An 18,114-nucleotide genomic window follows, 5' to 3' on the forward strand; every position below is an offset into this window, starting at 1 on the left:
AATGAAAAACTTTCCAATGTTCATGGATTAATAGATTCAGTGTTGTTAAGTTGGTGATATTCCCTAAACTGATTTATAAATTCAATGGAATTCTATCAAAATCCCAGCTACCTTTTGATAGAACTTGACAAGCTGATTCTAAAATTTATATGGAAATTCAAGAGACCCATATTAGCCAAAACAATTTTGGACAAGTAGAACAAATTTGGAGGGCTTCCCATATCATCTTAGTACAAAGCCACAGTAATCAAGACAATATGGTACTGGCATAAGGATAAACATATAGATCAATGGGCTAGAATTAAGAGTCCAGAAATAAACAACTAGAGCTATGCTCAATTGATTTTTGACAGAGATGCTAAGGCAATTCAATGGGGAAAAAACAGTCTTTTCAAAAAATGATGCTGGGACAAGAAGTTATCTGCATTCAAAGAATGAAGCTGGAAATCTACCTCACACCATATGCAAAAATTAACTCAAAATGGATCAAAGACATAAATGTAAGTGCTAAAAACTATAAAACTCTTAGAAGAAAACATAATCATAAATCCTCATGACCTTGGATTAGGTAATGATTTCTTACGTATGACAGCAAAAGCATAAGCAAAAAAATAAAAAAATACGTAAATTAGACATCATCAAAATTAAAAACATTTGTGCTTCAAAGGACACCAAGAAAGTGAGACAACCTACAGGAATAGGAGAAAATTTCTGCAAATCATATTTCTGATAAGGGACTTGTATCCAGAACACATAAAAAAACTATTACAACTCAATAAGAAAAAGACAATCCAATTAAAAAATGGGCAAAGCATCTACAAAGCTATTTTGCCAAAGATGTGAAAATGGCCAATAATCACATGAAAAGATACTCAACATCATTACCTAACAGATAAATGCAATTTAAAAAGCACAGTTAAGATAACCACTTCACACCAACCAAGAGGCTAGAATCAAAGACAGAATGATAAATGTTGATGAGAAGGTGGAGAAATATGAATCCACTTACACTACTTTCAGGAGTGTAAAATGGTGCCACCACTTTAGAAAACAGTCTGGCAGTTCCTCAAAGGCTAAACATAGTTACCATAGGACCTAGCAAATCCACTCCTAGGTATATACTGAAATGAAACTTACATCCACAGAAAAACTTGCACACAAATGTTCATAACAGCATTATTCTTAATAGCCAAAAAGTGGAAATAAACCTGATGAATGGATAAATAAAATGTGGAATAACCATACAATGGATAAAAAGATATGAAATACTGATACATGCTCCAACATGGGTGAACCTTGAAACACTATTCTAAGTGAAAAAAGCCAGTCACAGAGTTCTATATATTGTATGATTTTGTTTATATGTAAGTCCAGAATAGGGAAACCTATAGAAAGTAGATTAGTAGTTGCCTAGGGTTTTGACTAGGGAGTTGGGAGGGATCAGTGGTAAAGGCCAAGAGTTTCATTTGGGATGATGAAAATGTTCTAAAATTGATTGTGCTGATGGTTGCACAACTCTGTGAATATACTAAAAGCATTGAATTGTACCCTTTAAATGACTGAAGTATATGCTATATGAATTATATCTCAATAAAACTGCTAAAAAAAAACACCTAACAGACTTCTGGGCCCAGTCTGATTCAACCTGAGCATAATATTTTTAACAAGCTTCCTAAGTGATGGTTACAGGCAGCTTTATATAAAGCACTATTAAAATATATTATCCTATTATGATGGGTACGCCCCAGGCCTCACCTCCTACCAGAGTTTATGAATTGGCAATATCTGTAGACTAAAAGTACCACCCATTATTCTGAAATAATTACATTAGGTTGGACTCTGGAACCCGGAAAGCAGCAAATTCTCTAGATGCATTTTTTCTTTTCTGTTACTGGAATTCCAAAGACATGAACAAGGAAGGACACAACTGTGTTGCTATATGTAGTCTACAGGGAGGGAAGTGAAAATTTATGACTTCCACATGATTTGTTTTTAAAGGGCATCAGATAAAACTCCATCTAACCTATCACAGAAATAAATGCAATAACTTGAGATTCCTATAAAACAGCTACAAAACAGTTGCTGACTTCAGAAAACTCTGGACAGGAGGGGCTGAAGAGGCAAACACGTTCACTTTTCACACCAAGTCATAAAAATTCACTAGATGTTAGGACAAGGCGTGACTTAAAGAAGATCAAGCTCCAGCTTCCAATTTAGAGGTAGGAAAACCAAGGCCCCAGATGGGTAAAGACTTGGAAATGGAAAACAGCATACAGATTCCCAGTCCAGTGTTCTTTCTATCACACCATTAATCATCTACTCTCCCACTACAATCTCCCTCTGAAAGAAACTGAGAAAGGATTAGGTCTACAGGGGAAATTCTGCATAATAAAAAGCACAAGAGTTCAGAGTCCAGTTATGTGGCCCCTGAGTTACTGAGTCTCCCTTTGCCTCAGTTTCCTCATCTGAAAAATATCATTAACAATCATATTATTGTTATGAAGATAGAAGGAAAAGATAGATGTGTAGCCTGGTCCACAGTAGACCCTCATTAGCGGTGGCAACTGTGATTATTACCATAGGGAATTTCAAGAACAAGAAGTCAGCAAGTTCACTATACAAATAAAATTCTGCAAGACTTCCTCTTCCATCATTCCAGAGAGCTAAGCGAAGTCACCTTGAAAATGGCGATCTACATGCCATTAGCATCCCGGTAACCCATGTAGACAGGTTCCTGAATTTCATGGAAAAGAGATGCCAGAGCTGTCTTTCCTAGTAGCATGGGGCACTGAGAACTGGCCCAGGTGTCAAGGCTTCCGAGAAAAACTTGGGGCGATAAAAGAAGAGCATGATTAAGTTTCTATTTTGTCATATTAGAATGTTCCATCCCCTGGACCTCACTCCCATTAAACAGAGATAGCTTTGTGTGTTCAGACCCAGAAAGGCCTGGTCAAAGGAGGGAAGTTCAGGATAGTTAGGAACTGCCACAACAGTTCAGGAAGCTCGGTGTTAAAGGTTTAGTCAGTTATACTTCTGGAAGGGGTTATCAGGGCCAGGTTGGCAAAAGCAGAAAACAAAGTCCACTCAGACAACCCAGGTGCAAGACCTTGATTCAGGTCAGGGTGGGAAGAAGAAATGTATCATTAACAGCAGTAACTCTTCAGCATCTGACCCTGGAAGCATTTAAAGAACTGAGACACTCCCTAAGGAGGGGAGGAAGGATAAAAAAGAAAGAAAATGCAGGAGTACTTAACATGATAAGAGTTACCTGAGGCAAGGGGTATAATAAAGCACTCACAAAAGTGGACATCTACTACAACTACTCTACTTCATAGCCCACCTGCTGACAAGTCAAGTCCTGAAGTTCACAAAACTCCTGAGTTAAAAGAAAATTTTAGACTTTATCTAGTCCAACCCTCCACCCAACACAATAATCTAATCTACAATATTTCCAAAAGTAATTGCCAAGCAACAATTATCTCCAGTGACAGGGACCTCCATGTTCTGGGTTGCAACATGAGAGAGTGCTAGTTCTTTGAAAGTTCTTAGGCTCACCCCAAAACCACTTCCCTTTTGACACTTCCATCCATTGGCCCTCATTGTAGTCTCTGGAATATTACAAAAGAAATGTGTAATCCAACTCCTTGCACTGCCTTTAAAATAGACAAACACAGCTCTGAGCCCTTCAAGCTATCACAGGGACGAGGCTGACTCAACAGCTGCATGATTTTAAAGGAAAAATAAGGACTCAACAGTCCTTATCTGTTTGTGAAAAATGGCACAAACAGAAAATAAAGGGAGAGGGGCTTAAAATCATCATCAGAGCAGCCTCTGCTAAATATCCTCCATCCCAGAATGTCTCAAACTCAGAGCATATGACCAGGCCTTTTGTGTCCCCTGTGCTTCTTGACTGCAAGAACAGCTTTAAAGAAAACACGCCCTAAATGTACAAATTAATTACTAGGTTTTTGACAAGAGTCAAAGAGGGTCTGATCATGTTTAAAGTAATAAAATTCAGTCAAAACCATTTTCAACTGTCAGCATTTGCCTTGGACATAATACAGAGATAGGAAGAAAGAGAAGGAGAATTTCATGGCAATGTAGAAATAAGTAGGGAAACTGCCTCCTGAACAACTGGATTAAGTAAGCCTTGTTACAAGGCAGATACTAATGCACACAGGGGAAAAAACCTCCCTGATTAGAAAAGAAACAGACCTAGATGCAGAGAATGTCTCAGCAGAAGAGGCCCTCAAGGACTCAACTCCATCATTCTAAGGCTGGGAAACCTAAACCCAAGCGAGGATGTGAGTCACCCAAGATTGCAAATCAAGTATCAGAACAAAATCTAATTCCCCGATTCTTTGCATTACACCCAACTGCTATCTTATGTCATCAAGCCTCAAATAAATGTATCCAAATAACTGGTATTCCCCAAATCTGACAAGTTACGGAAAAAATAAAGCAAAGGTCTTTACACCCTTCTAGTTAATGCCAGGGCTCTCCACGACTGCAGCTGGGAGCCACCTGTCCTCCCAGGAACATACACTGAATCTTATTTCGTATTTTGATACGACTTAAACAAAATTGCAGGACGGTTAGAAACAAAACCTACAGAATAATAAGTTTGCAGAAAAATCGTGTACAGTTAACAGGGAGCCACACCCAGGGCCAATCCAATCCCAGCGATGGAGGATGTAGAGCTAAAAAAGGGAAAGGAATAAAAGCGGACGGGAAACGGGCGCCTCTTCACGTGTCAAGTTTTCCGCAGGAGGCAGTGTAATGAAAGGGAAACTGTCGCTTGAGGAGACGTGGATTCCAGTCGCAGGTCGAGTGGTAGGACTAACCCACTGGGTGACCTTAGGCAGCCCCCGACCCCTCCTGGCCCTCCAATTCCCCAGGTGTCCTAGAATGCCCCAGACGATTTATCGGGTCCTTGCAGTGCAGGTATTCTATGACCCAAAGACCCACTATCATCAAGTACCGAGCAGGGCTCCCGCCCAGGGCTGGCGACTTAACCCGGACGCCAGAACCCCTCTGGAAGCCAGGGAGGAGACCCGGCTGGTCGCTTGCTGAACCTTCCCATCTCAGGACCTCAGCTCTCCCTTCTGTAAGAGGACGGGAGGTCAAGGGAGACAGCACGGGCGACAAAGGACTCTCCTGTCCGCCTCATCCCCGGGGCGGGAGGGGCCTGCATGGGGCTGCTCAGGAGACTCGGACCCGCAGCCTGGGCAGGTGGCTGCCGGGCCCCGAGCATCCGCGGCGCCCCGGCGGAGGGCGAGGTGGGTACTGCCGAAGGGGTGACAAGCTACCAGCCCCAGCCCGTCAGCGAGCGGACTCACCGCTCGGGTTCCACCACTTGCTCCGGCTCCGGCTCCCGCTTCAGCACAGCCCCCCGGGCCCCGCCTCAGCGCCGAGCCCTCGCCATCCCCCTAGCCGCCGGGTGGCCGCTTCCGGGCCCCGTCACGTGTTCCAGGAGCCCACGCCGAGGCCCAGGTCACATGTTCCCGAGTGCGGCCGCCGCTCGCTCCTCACAGAGGTTGGATACCCAGCTCCGCATCACCACCTGGCGACCGAGGGCTGCCTCTGCAGGAAGGACCGTGAGGACTGGGAGAGGGAACTGGGCGGGGTGTTGGTATAGGGGCATGCGCAGTGAGTCCAGAGGCGAAGAGCGCTGTCCTCAGCTGCGGGTTTGTGAAAAATTGCTCTTTTTTATACTCGCTGTATTTTCTTGAACACCTTTCTATGAGCATATATTGCTTTTATAATTTTTAAAAAATATCTAGTCATGTTTTTAGAAGTTTACATAAACTTATATGTGATTGCTGTCGGAAATGGAACTATGAGGTAAGGTACCACTATCTTTTTAATATATTTAAAATTTTTAGGTAACATTTTTAAATGAACTGCAACATTTCAGTTTGTTTCAGGTGTATGTATTATCTAGCCTTCTCTTTCTTCCTCTCTGCAAAATCCTTTAAAAAGAACAGGAAAAAAATGAGCTATTGATAGAGCTATAAAATGGATAAATCTGAAAATAATTATACATGGATAAACCTTAAAATAATTATGCTGAGTAAAATAAGTCAGAAAAAATATTCCAGTTATATGATATTCTAGCACATGTTAAGTAATCTCCAGTGACAGAAAACACACCAGAGTGATCGCCTGGGAAAGGTGGAAGATCAGGGAGAGAAGAGAGTAATTACAAAGGGGCACAAGGAAAAGCTCAGGTGACAAACATGTGAACTATCTTGACTGTGGTGGTGGTGACTATAGATGTTATATAAATTATCAAATTATACTTTTTAAATATGTGCAGTTTACTGTATGTGAATTATGCTTCAGTAAAGCTGTTAGAATATTCAGGAAACACTGTGTAAGTAATATTTTAATATATTCTTATTAGAGGTTTGTAAGTATATAAACAGTGAAAATTCTCCTTCATCCAAATTCATTCTTCTCTCCAAAAATTTAGTTACCAGCATTGGAGTATTGTTCTCCAAATCCTATACTATGTATTTATACAAGAATATATAGACAGGTACAGATTTGTGATCCTAAAATTTAGAATTATTGTTTTGCTTAAGACTTTGTCTTCACTGTGTATACTGTTTAAATCATTTCATAAACATATTACTTTATATATGTTTAGAACTTCTGTATGTTTTATATATATGTTTTAAAAAATCTACTCCAGTTGGTTCATTTCACCAGAGAAAGAGAAAAGAATGCACATTCATGCTCAATTCAAAACAGAAAGGCCAGTGAATTCATCCCATCCCTGGAAGAACCCATCAGTTCATTGACTTCTCAGTGCTAGGAACTGGGCTTGGAATGCTGCTGATTTGCCCAAATCAAGGAGTGCACCCTTTAGGTTCCCTCCAGGCCTTGCATTTCAATGTTTGTATGGCTCCTTCTAATGCTTAGCCCAAGAAAGCCAGATCTTATGAGAATCACACTGCTTCCTATCGGAATTTCTGGTGCAAGTGGGAACTTGCCTTCCCCAATCTGATCCTGGGATGCACTGACTATAAATAAAGATCTTTTCTGATACCTGACTACTGCATCCTTACTAGAGAGACCCTAGAAAAAAGGTTGCTTCATTTTCAGATACTGTTAGGACTCTATCAACCTTATCATTAGGCAGTCCTAATTAGAAATTAACATACAATAACTTTATATATGTTTATTGTTCTCCTTATTGTTCCCAAGTAACTTTGCCCAAATACACAAATCTCCACTTCCATTTCCACTTCCACAGTTTTTTGGAAATACAGAGTTTTCCAGTTCAAATGGATGTTTAAATAAGCATTTTGACTCTTTTACTCCCCAAAACTATACAAAAGCAAAAAGGAAAAACTTCAAATTCTATTTTCAGCAAAGCCAGAAGATAAATAGAATCCACAGATAGCAAATTATGTGTAAGGGCTAACAAGCAGCCATGGTCAGACAGAAGCTGTGAAGAACAGGAAAGAAACTCAGAGAGAAATGAAGGGCCCCAGTGGAGACACATCTCAGAAAACCACCAGTGAAAATTCTCGTTCTGAAGGTGAAGAGCTCACTTAGAAATGCACAGCTATATCCCTTTTGTTTGCAAAAATGGGTGTGGAAACAGTACGGCAAGACTAGCAGATAAAAGCTGTCCTGAATCTGGTTTGGATCTGGGAAGCCAAGAAGATGAGGATGACAGAAAGAATCACACCGATGAGCCCTGTTTGCTGGAAATGATCCGTCTGCAGCAACAGAGAAGACAAGACTGGAATTATACTTGTCAGTGAGGGAGAGGAGCAACTGGAAGTTTCATCCATTGTTTGTGGAAGTGTACAATGATGCGACTATTTTGGAAAACTGACAGTTTTTTGTAAAGTTAAACACAGAACTATCCTATAATCCAGCAAATCTACTTATAGGTGTTTACCCAAGAAAAATCAAAACATATGTCCACACCTGGACTAGGGTGAGGCAAGTGAGGTACCTGGGCTGGTAAATTTAAGGAGGCACTCACTCACAGGGTTGTGCCAAGTGCATGACTGGCCCTTATATGAACATCAGAGTGAGTGCTTTCCTTAAATTTTGTGAGCTGGCCTTCCTGGATTGCCTCACCGTAATCCTGGCTGTGGGCCACACAGAGAGGTGTACTCAGATGTTCACATGGGAGAGCTTAATAAAGCTAAGCTAATAAAAACCCAGGTATTTATCAATAGGTGAATTGGTAAATAAATTGTGGCGTACGTGGCAGAAAAGAACTATTGTTACATGCAAAAACATGGATGCATCTCATTATCCTAGGTGGAAAAAGCTGGACACAAAAGATTACATACTATATGACTTGATTTATAGAATGAGTAAAACCTGTGTAATAAGAGAAAGCTGATAAATGGTTGTTTGGAATATGTGGGGTGGGGACTGACTGCACAGAGACAAAAGAGAGCTTTCTGGGTGATGCTAATATTCTGCATCTTGTTTGGTATGGTCATTACATGGATTTATGTACTTGTCAAAAGCCATTACCTAGACAATTAAAGTATGCCTCTGAAGGTTAATTTAAAAAATTTCAAGAGCTTACCAGACATCTGAGAAAAGCCTGTAAGATAAAAGTTAGAAGAAGAAGTAAATGCACAAACATATGAAAACATCTTGCAGGAGACTATACAAAAACCAAATGGATGAACAAATATCTTCATAGAGATAAGATGTTGCAATCGTGAACTAAGAACAACAACAAATATTGTTTTTAAAAAAGAATATTCTAAGATAAAAACAACTCTTTGAAAATGAAAATGTAGTAACAAAAATGAATCAAACAGAAGAGTAAGATAAGAATAAGGAACTTTTTCTTAATAACTATTTATTTATTTATTTTTATGAATAACTATTTGTTGGGCACTGGGAATTAACAGCGAACAAAAGAGACAACAATCCCTGCTCTTGCCAAGTGTATGTTTTAATGAGGAGAGACAGGCAACAAAAATAAACAATAGACATATCGTATCAGTAGGTGTATCTGTTATGGAGAAAAGCCAGGGATGTGAGAAAGAGAGTCCAGGGGCAGAGGAAGGGATTGCAGTCTCTCTAAATAGCAAGGAAGATCCCGTTGAGAGGTGCTATCTAAACAAAGACCTAAAGTAGGTGAGCAAACAAGCTATATGGATTTGTTTGGGAGGAGCATTCCAGGCAGAGGAAAGAGCACATGTGCACATGTTAGGCACTGGGATGGGAATGTGCCTAACGTGTTTGAAGAATGACAAGGAGGTCAGTGTGGCTGGAGCAGAGTGACTAGGAAGAGAAGTCGAGTAGGTCAGAGCAATAGCAGGTAGGGGAAATTGTGTAGAGATCTGTGAGCCATTTAAGGACTTTGGTTTTTACTCTGAATGAGATTGAAAGGTCCTGGAGGAGTTGAGCAATGCCAATGATCTGACTTGGGTTTAAAAGCATGCTTTGTCTACTGGGTTGATATAAGCAAGGGCAGGATCAGGAACAGGCTGTAGTTGCAGTAATTCAGGATAAGGTTCCAGTGACTTAACAAGTGTGATAGTAGTGAGAGTGGTGAGAGGTGGTCAGTTTCTGGAAGTATTTTTATGGTAGGCTGGAAAGTTGATGGATAGGAGATGGAGTATGAGAGAGGACACAAATACTTTAGCCTGAGCAACAGGAAGGATAGCTCAGGAAGACATTGGCAAGATCAACCTTGTTGGGGAACAAAGGGAGATTGTTGTTTGTGAAGTGCCTGTTAGACATTCAAGGGAAGAGGTCAGGCAAGCACTGAGATTATTGCAGAGAGGGGAGAGGTCAAGCCTGGAGAAAAAAATTTGGCATTGTCAGCATATTGATGGCAGCTAAGCAAAGAGACCTGATGAGATCACCAAGGAAGTGAATGCAAGTAAAGATGAGAGGAATCTGAAACACCTAGTTCCGGGGGGGACAGAAAGGTGACTAGGAATGGACAAAAGGAACTGCAAAGGCATGGGCACTAGCTAAGAGGAAAGCAGGGCCAGAGGCATCTTCAAAGCCAAGTGAGAGTTTTCAAGGAGGGCAGTGACCACCTATGTCAAATGCTACTACTTGGTCACACAAGAAGAAACCTGAAAGCTTACCATTGTATCCTACCAAGTGTGACTATTGATCATGTTCAAATGAGCAGCTTTGTTTCAGTGGTGCAGTGAAACCAGCTCTCTTTGGCGAGAGTTCTTGGCCAGCCGTGTTTGTCTAAATCCCAACCCAGTACTACCTCCCCACTGATCATCTACATTCCCACCCAATGCCCCTGCACCCTAAGTTACTTAGGAGCAAATTCTGTATGTATATATTCTTAAGGGGAAAAAACGAAGAGAACAGTGATACTCCATATAAAAAGGAGGGGATTATCTTCTGTTGATTGTATATGCATAAAGAAACTGGAAAAATACGCAACATATGTAAAGCCAGTCATGTCTACCCCCATCTCTGCTCCATTTTCAATATATAGACTATTGTTTTCCAACTTTCATAGGACCTCTTAAGGCTCTGATGTATTTTAACATACACTCATGTTAAATATAATCTCTTGCTGATAGCACATTCTATTAGCAACTTTGCCTTACAGTATGCACTCTATTTTAACCACTACACCCATGCTTCTCAAAGTGTGGTTCCTGGACCAACAGTATCAGAATCACCTGGGAATTAATTAGCAGAGCAAATTCTGGTTCCCACTCCACACCTACTGCATCGGAAACCCCGGGGTGGAGCCCCGCAGCCTGTTTTAACAAGCCTTCCGAGTGATTCTGACACTCCCTTATGTTGAGAATTACTGCCCTTGAGGATGACCTTCCTGAGAGGCCAGCATTCCAGAGACCATGTCCTTAACCGTCTCCCCACACACGTCGTTCCCCAGGACGCAGTTAGCAAAGCAGGAGTGAAAGGAATATGTGCACCAACCCTGCTCCTGGAGAAAGGAAAGAGTCGTCCCAGGTTATGCGTGCTGCTGCGGAGCAGTGGGCTGGGATGTAATTTTCCAGCCCCACTTATAGCTTTGGCAGTGACTCCACCCGCCTGAGCCTCTGCTTCCCCATCTCTCAACCACAGGAGGTGTCAGAGTACTTGGGACCCCCACTGGAGAGGTGACTGTCAGTGTTCTTGCTGTTGACATTTGGGTGGTGGGGTGGGGTGGGGGAAGTGCCCACTTTTCTTCCATGGGTGCATAACTAAGAGTTGCAGTTGTTCAGTCTGATGAAAAGCAGAAGGGTGGGCCTACAGATGCCTTAAGGGAAGAATTTCTGTCCTGGGTGTCTCAGAGGGACCCCAGAAGTGATGACAATGATAACAGTAGCTCAGGTTCACTGAGTGCACACTATGTGCCAGGTGCTAAGTGCTTTACAAACTCAATCACTCCTCAGTCCTATGAGGTAATTATCTTCAATTCCACTTAATAGATGAGGAGATCGAGGTAAAGAGACACTGTGTCCAAAGTCACACAAGAACATAGGTGAAAAAGCCAGGGGTCAAACTCTTAAGCCCAGAGCCATTGCTCTTAAAGAACACTGTCAGTTGTTTTTTGTAAATAAATTAAGTCCATACACATTGTGAGTCCAGGCATCTTGCTGCTTCTTTCCTTTTCCCCTTTTTATCAACACTTACGTGCTTCCCATTTTTCCTTTTATTTGTTCATTTTCTTTTCCTTCTTTCTACCTCTTTAGACAAAAAGAGAATGAGGAATTCTTCCAGGAGCCTCCTTCCATTACAGATCATTAGAGCTCCAAAGCCCCCAAGGGGTCAGTGAATCCAGCCCCTCATCTTTAAGTGGAGAGATTGAGGCCCAGAGAGGAGCAGTGTTGCCCCCAGAGTCGCACATACCATGTGTCCCCTTCCTCCAGCCTCCAAAAGCCCCTTGGCTCCCACATCATACAAAGGTGACCAAATAGCATACCTAGAATGAGCACATTTTGCTAAGAAAAAAAAACCCAGAGCATATACACACAACATAGTCTCTGTATATATATTTGAATTATGTGAATTTAAGATAATGTGATATAAAAATATTAATTCCACTTCATGTGCAGAATTTAAGTATTTAGAATCCCATCCAAATTTAAAATTTCATGAGATAGCCCATAATAGCCAGACCGATGCTCAGAGACTGAACTGTAAATTGTGCTACACTGTGCATTGTCATATAGGGGCCACTTTGGCAGAAACGTAGAAATGCCCATTTATTTTTTCCAGAATCTAGAGAGAAGTACCATTGTCACATGGCACTTCTGTGGGTGGTTTGAATAATTACTATCTATAATATAAGCATTCGCCTTTAGTATAATTTGAAATATTCTGTAAATCATAACAATATAATTCAAGAATCCACTCAAGTGACATAAGTGCTGAAAAATTAATTTAAATTTTGGAATGGATATTAGAAGAGATAAAGTTCCTATAAAGAGAGCCAAACGCCATCATGACCTGACGTGCTGCTGACTGAGGAGGGTACATCCTGTCAAGTGAATTAGCAACAGAGTTGAAATGAAGATCAGCTCCTAAGGCAAGTACCCTGCTAAGGGAGCAGATGGCTCAGATCCATAGGGAAAGTGCTGCTGCTGGATCGGCACACTGTACCCCACCTCTGAGCCAAGCTGTTGTGATGTTTTTGGTGATTTTAAAGGAGGTAATGGTGATAAACCATTTTGCCACTAGTATTTCTGTGGTAAATGAAGTATGTTTGTTTAAAGAAAAAAAATACATTACAAAGTTAAGAGTCTTATGCATTCTGTAGCCCCAGAGAAAAAATTTGCAAGGTTTTCAAAATCCCCTCCTGTGAATCCAATAGTTCTGCTCTGCCGCCAGTGCCAAAACTCCGATGGCTGGGAGAGTGCATGAGAGATGGCTAATTCTGCAGGGACACCGAACTGGAGGGCAGCTGTGCAAAGATGCCAAGGGGTACCTCACTCTGACAGACAGCTTGAATTAAGCTGCAGGCAGCACTGCAGTGGCAGAGGCCTCAGTCCATGTGTCTGAGACCCGGGTGCACCCCTTGGCACAGAATGCTGCCCCGACGGGAGCACATCGAAAGAGCCAGCCTTAAATGGGTTATATTGCTTTAACATGAGGAAAAATTCCTGGTGGTGTGCAATGGCCACTGGGGTACCAAAAATGAGTAATAAGGGTACTGAGATACTGATCCTCTTACCCTTTGGAGCAGCCAGGCAGGTCCTGAGGTGGCTGGAGCTCCTGAGACAATTATGTCCAGTCATGAGCAGGCTTGTTCTTTTATCCTGAGGACCTATAAAAGGTAATCATTTTCCACATGTGTTCTGATATAAAAATGATTGGAAAGCACTGGATATACAGAATGTTCATGTAATTTTTGTTCAAATGTAAACACTTTTGAGAATGACAGGGGCTGGATTAATATTTATGTCAGAACAACAGGCATGTAATGGGACTTTTCTAGGTAAACAGGGATGTACAATGGAGTGGGCAGAACAGTGGCCCCCAAGGCTGTTCATGCCCTAATCCCCACAACCTGTGCGTGTGCTGCCTTAGACAGCAAAGGGCCTTGCAGATGAGACTGAATTAAGAGTCTTGATGTAAGGAGATTGTCCCGGATTAGCAAAGTAGGCCTGACGTAATCACAAGTGTTCTTAAAGGAGGGAGGCAGGAAGGACAGAGAAATGATGGCTTTGCAGATGGAGGAAGGAGCCACAAGCCCAGAGAACGCGGGAGGCCTCTAGGAGCTGGGAAAGCAAGGAAGTGGGTTCTCCCTAGAGTCCCCAGAAAGAACCCAGCCCTGTCGACATCTTGATTTTCAGATTCCTGACCTCCAAAACTGCTTGAGAATAAGTTTTGTGTTGTTTTAATACACTACATTTATGCTTGTTGCAACAGCAATAGGAAACACTGCAAATATTTATAACTTGTAAGAAGTTTATGGTTATATAATTTAAAGTTACAAAAGTAAGTAATAAAGGTCTAAAATAGTGAAATAACTGTACTGAGGAGAGGAAGAGTGGGGGATATCAACAGGTGTGAATTTTCTTCCAACATTGATAAATGGAGAGATATCATTAAGATATGCTGTATAAAGAGATGGAGAACCAAAGAACTAAAAGAGAAAACTGATTTTTAAAAAAGCATAGACCCCAGAGGTATTATGTTTAGTACACATAGTGTGGGGGACCACGGGGAGAACAGTGTAGCACAGAGAAGGCACATAGTGGATCTGTGGCATCTGACTACACTGATGGACAGTGACTGCATTGGGGTGTGGGTGAGGACTTGGTAATACAGGTAAATATAGCAACCACATTGTTTTTTCATGTGAAACCTTCATAAGAGTGTATATCAAGCATACCTTAAAAAAAAACATGAAAATATAAAAATATAAATAAATAAACAAACAAGCAAATAAATAAGTAAATAAGCATAGCCCCCAGAAAGAGGGACTTTGAGTGAAGAGGGTCAGATAAGGAGACTCTAATTTTTTAATTATAAATTCCTTTGGTTAAAAAATTAATACTTTAATCATGGCCATGTGTACCTTAGTGTGAGTATTAATTTTTAAAGCAAGATTATGCTGGGGGAAGCCTCTGTGAGCTCACTGGACTCAGGTTCTCCAAAGCTGTAGCCCCTGCCTACCTGAAACCTGCTTCCACCTCAGCCACGGACCCTCGCCAACCTCTTACTCAGCCAACAGCTTCCTTGCTCTCTAGCTTGGCACACACAGGGCCAACTGGTAGGTCCTCCTGAAGTAAGGCAGGAGAAAGCGCCGTTGGATCAGCAGCATTCCCAGGACTGGGCCCAGGCTTTCGGAGATCTGCAGCAAGCCCACAGAACCCCATCTATGGAGCATGGGCCCTGGGGTTCACTTCACAGCGGTGACAAGGGGCCTGGGAGGCTAGAAGAGAGAAGCCCCTTCTGCTCCACTGAAAAGGCACCGGGGTAGGAGCCCAAGGGCAAGGGCTGAGGCCAGCTCTGCCATTTACTAGCAAGCCCTTTCAACCTGGGCTTCAGTTTCTCGCTCATGAAAATAGGGAGAGGCTGTCTCCTGAATCCTCCAGCCCTGTGAGTCCTCTGCTTCAGCTGCCTCCCTCCTGCCAGGGATGACTGGGCAGGTCCCGGGTCAGCCACAGTCACTGTGTAGCGCCCTTTAGAGTCTCTTTGAAATGGTCCGCTGCAACCCATTAGTTGTACAGATGGGACACGGAGCCTCAGACGGACAAAGGTATTTGTTCAAGGTCACACTCGGTAGCAAGTGCGACAACCTCTGGGTTCATTCTCCTATGACTCCTCACTTACACCTTAGGGCTCTGTGGTTACAATTTGCCACATGAAGGTACAGGACAATACCTGTCTAATATGCAAATAAATCACTTCTGAGTTTTTTTAAAATGCCATATAAGATACCATTATGGGAAAAACATAACCATATAAAAAGATGAGTGGTTATATTAGTTTTCTGTTGCTATGTAATGAATTACCACAAATTTAGTGGCTTAAAATGACACACATTTATTGTCTCACAGTTTCTGAGGCACAGCTTAACTGGGTCCTCTGCTTAACAGGGCTCATAAGGCTGCAGTCAGGTGCCGGCTGGGCTGCATTCTCATCTGGAGGCATAACTGCCACAGAATCTTCCTCCAAGCTCACTCAGGCTGTTGGCACAATTAATTTCCTTGTCATTGTAAGACTGAGGGCTGCAGCTTCTTGCCGGCTGTCAGCTTCTATCCATGTGGGCCTCCCAATATGGCCACTTATTTCTTCAAAGCCAGCTAGACCTTGAAGTCTCTAGAGAGTCAGTTAGTAAGGCAAAATCTTACATAACATAATGCAATCATGAAAGTGACATCTAATCACCTGTGCCACATTCTATTGGTTAGAAGCAAGCACACTGAAGGGGAGGGAATATACAAGAGAGTAGATACCATGAATGTCAAGGGAGGGTGCATCTTAGAGTCTACCCACCACTGTGGTGAAATTATAAGTGTAAAAAGGACTGAAATTCCTACTGTTAAGAAGAGGACTAAGGTTCAGCTATTGGATTTGGCAACAGGAGGTATTTTGCCTTTGGCAAGAATAGCTTCAGTGAAGCAATAAGGAAGAAAATCTGCTGGAGTGGTCTCAAGAGATGGAAAGCAAGATATTGGAAAAAGTGAGCAGAGACAACTCTTTTAAGGAGCTTTGCTATGAAAGGGAGCCGAAAAATGAAAGAGAAAAGATACTATGGTATGTTTATATGTTCATGGGAATGATGCAGTAGAAAGGGAAATTTTGATAATGCAAGAGAGAGGGAAGGACTGTTGTTGGAGTAAAGTTCTGGAGCAGGTGAAGGAAAGCAGATGAGGTCAGGGCACAAGACGAAGGCGCTTAAGACAGGATGAGGATGGCTCAGTTATTTTCACGGGAGAAAAAGCCTAGTATATGGATTCAGACACAGGTCAGTGGGTAGATTTAGTGGCCGGAAGATAAGGAAGTTCTCTTCTGATTGCTTCTATTTTCTCAATGAAATAAGAACAATGTCATTAGCTGAGAATGAAAAGGGGAGACTAATGGAGGTTTGAATCAAGAAAAGAGAGAGAACTTGTCCTCTTGAAGAATGGAAGAGCAACATAAATAAGACAACTAAGAGAGCCACCTAGCAGTTCTAGGACTCACCTAAGTTTTGAGCGCATGAATTTAAAATGCCACCAGTTGGCAAATCTGTGTATTTTTCTCTAGGCATATTCAACTGCTTGGATGCAGAGGGGCAGGAGGCATGAGAGCGTGTGGCAGGGAGTGAGTGCAATGACCGACCAGTCGCTTGGTGAAGATGGGAGGGAGGGAAGAGCAGCGGGTGGGTGGCAGAGTAGTATTGGTAGCCCAAAAGCCTTGATGAAGCCAAAGATCTGGTAGAGTCTGCAAACTCGTGGGTAGGAGTTGGTGAGCCACCCAGAGAATAAGATGCTTAAAATAGAGATTTTGAAGACAGTGCAGTTTTGGGTAATGACAAGGTCTAGGGTATGATGGTGGAAGTGGGTATCTGAGGCAGGGTGGAGGGCAAACTATTTGGAAGCAAAAGTGGACAAGGATATAAGAGGCTGGAGTCCAGATGATTCATTTAGTTGGCTGAAATCATCAAGCATGGTCACAGTGAAAGGAAGGAGGGAGAAAGGGCAAGAGAGAGAGAAGGTACTGGGTGAAGGATGAACAATGGCCTTGAGGGCTTGCATGCTGCAGCAAGCAAAGGTGGCACAGGTCCAGGAGGAGCCAGCATGAGGGAGGAGATCAGCAGGAGCAACTTGCTCCTGGCCATGCGGTAGGAGAGGTGTGGGGCAGACTGTCTTCTCTTAGAGGTCTGCAGAGGACCCTGTGACCTCAGGGGGAGCCGCATTTACTTACAGCAAGAAGCTGAAGGGAACAGTGCCATGCAAGGTACTTCTCTCTTCCCTGGGAAAATCTTTGCTAACCCTCTTTACAAGAGTAACTGCTATTGTTCCGCACTCTGGCCTCTTAATTTTTCTTCAGATAATTTATCAAAGTTGACATTTTTTGCTTACTTAAGGGGATCCATGATTAATAATCATGATTTCTAGCTAAGCTCATGGAAGGCAAGGACTTCACTGCCTAGAATCAGTAGATTCCCAGCATCCAGCTAAGTGCCTGGCCATGGGTACTCAGTATTTGTGCAGGAAGAAAGAATGGAAAGAACAGACTGTTGAAGCAACTGTGATGAGTCCCTGTGTGGGTGGAGGAGACGCCTGTTTGTTCCTCCATTCATACTTTGGGCCCTTTGTTCTTCCTTAGGAGCAAAGCCTGTGTCACTCCAGGCAAGAGGGTATTAGAGCTCCCGAGACTGCAAAGGGCCAAGCCTTCAAGAGCTGGGCCTTGCAGCTCCCACATGCCAAAGCTGCTCTTGCTCCAGCCCCTGCCAAAGCCGTGGTGGCTCTCAGCACCTCACCTACACAAGCCTGGGCCTGAGAGCAGAGCATCCAGCTGCACGGGGGTGCCTCCACCAGCAACCAGTCCTCGCAGGGTACAGTACAGAGATTGCCCTGGTGCCCCCAGGGAGGTCCCCTGCTGCCTGGAGAAGGCCAGTGGGATCTCACAGGTATCCTTTGCTCTCCAAAAGGAGCTTCTGGGCCTGAGATCTCATAGCTGAGACCTTTGTGG

The 18,114-nt window shown here is 42.7% G+C and overlaps 1 protein-coding gene and 2 long non-coding RNA genes across 8 annotated transcripts in view; 1 reads left to right on the forward strand and 2 right to left on the reverse strand.

Moving 5' to 3' along the window:
* The window catches only part of SLC36A1 (solute carrier family 36 member 1), a 68,480-nt gene extending 62,997 nt beyond the window's left edge, over positions 1-5,483 (reverse strand). For 4 of the 6 annotated variants that reach the window (XM_036879112.2, XM_036879111.2, XM_036879110.2 and 1 more), the window contains exon 1: positions 5,340-5,483. The gene's annotated coding sequence lies outside the window, so the exon portion shown is untranslated. The remainder of the gene's footprint in view (positions 1-5,339) is intronic. The other 2 variants (XM_036879109.2, XM_057490556.1) reach the window with 2 other exon arrangements.
* A 107-nt stretch (positions 5,484-5,590) lies between these two features.
* The window catches only part of LOC130680297 (uncharacterized), a 34,200-nt gene continuing 21,676 nt past the window's right edge, over positions 5,591-18,114 (forward strand). The window contains exon 1 of the long non-coding RNA XR_008993249.1: positions 5,591-5,844. This is a non-coding gene — a long non-coding RNA (uncharacterized LOC130680297). The remainder of the gene's footprint in view (positions 5,845-18,114) is intronic.
* Positions 13,524-18,114, reverse strand: part of LOC130680299 (uncharacterized) — a 61,712-nt gene continuing 57,121 nt past the window's right edge. The window contains exon 4 of the long non-coding RNA XR_008993251.1: positions 13,524-15,753. This is a non-coding gene — a long non-coding RNA (uncharacterized LOC130680299). The remainder of the gene's footprint in view (positions 15,754-18,114) is intronic.

Source organism: Manis pentadactyla, chromosome 2, assembly GCF_030020395.1.
Source record: "Manis pentadactyla isolate mManPen7 chromosome 2, mManPen7.hap1, whole genome shotgun sequence".
Taxonomy (NCBI): Eukaryota; Metazoa; Chordata; class Mammalia; order Pholidota; family Manidae; genus Manis; species Manis pentadactyla.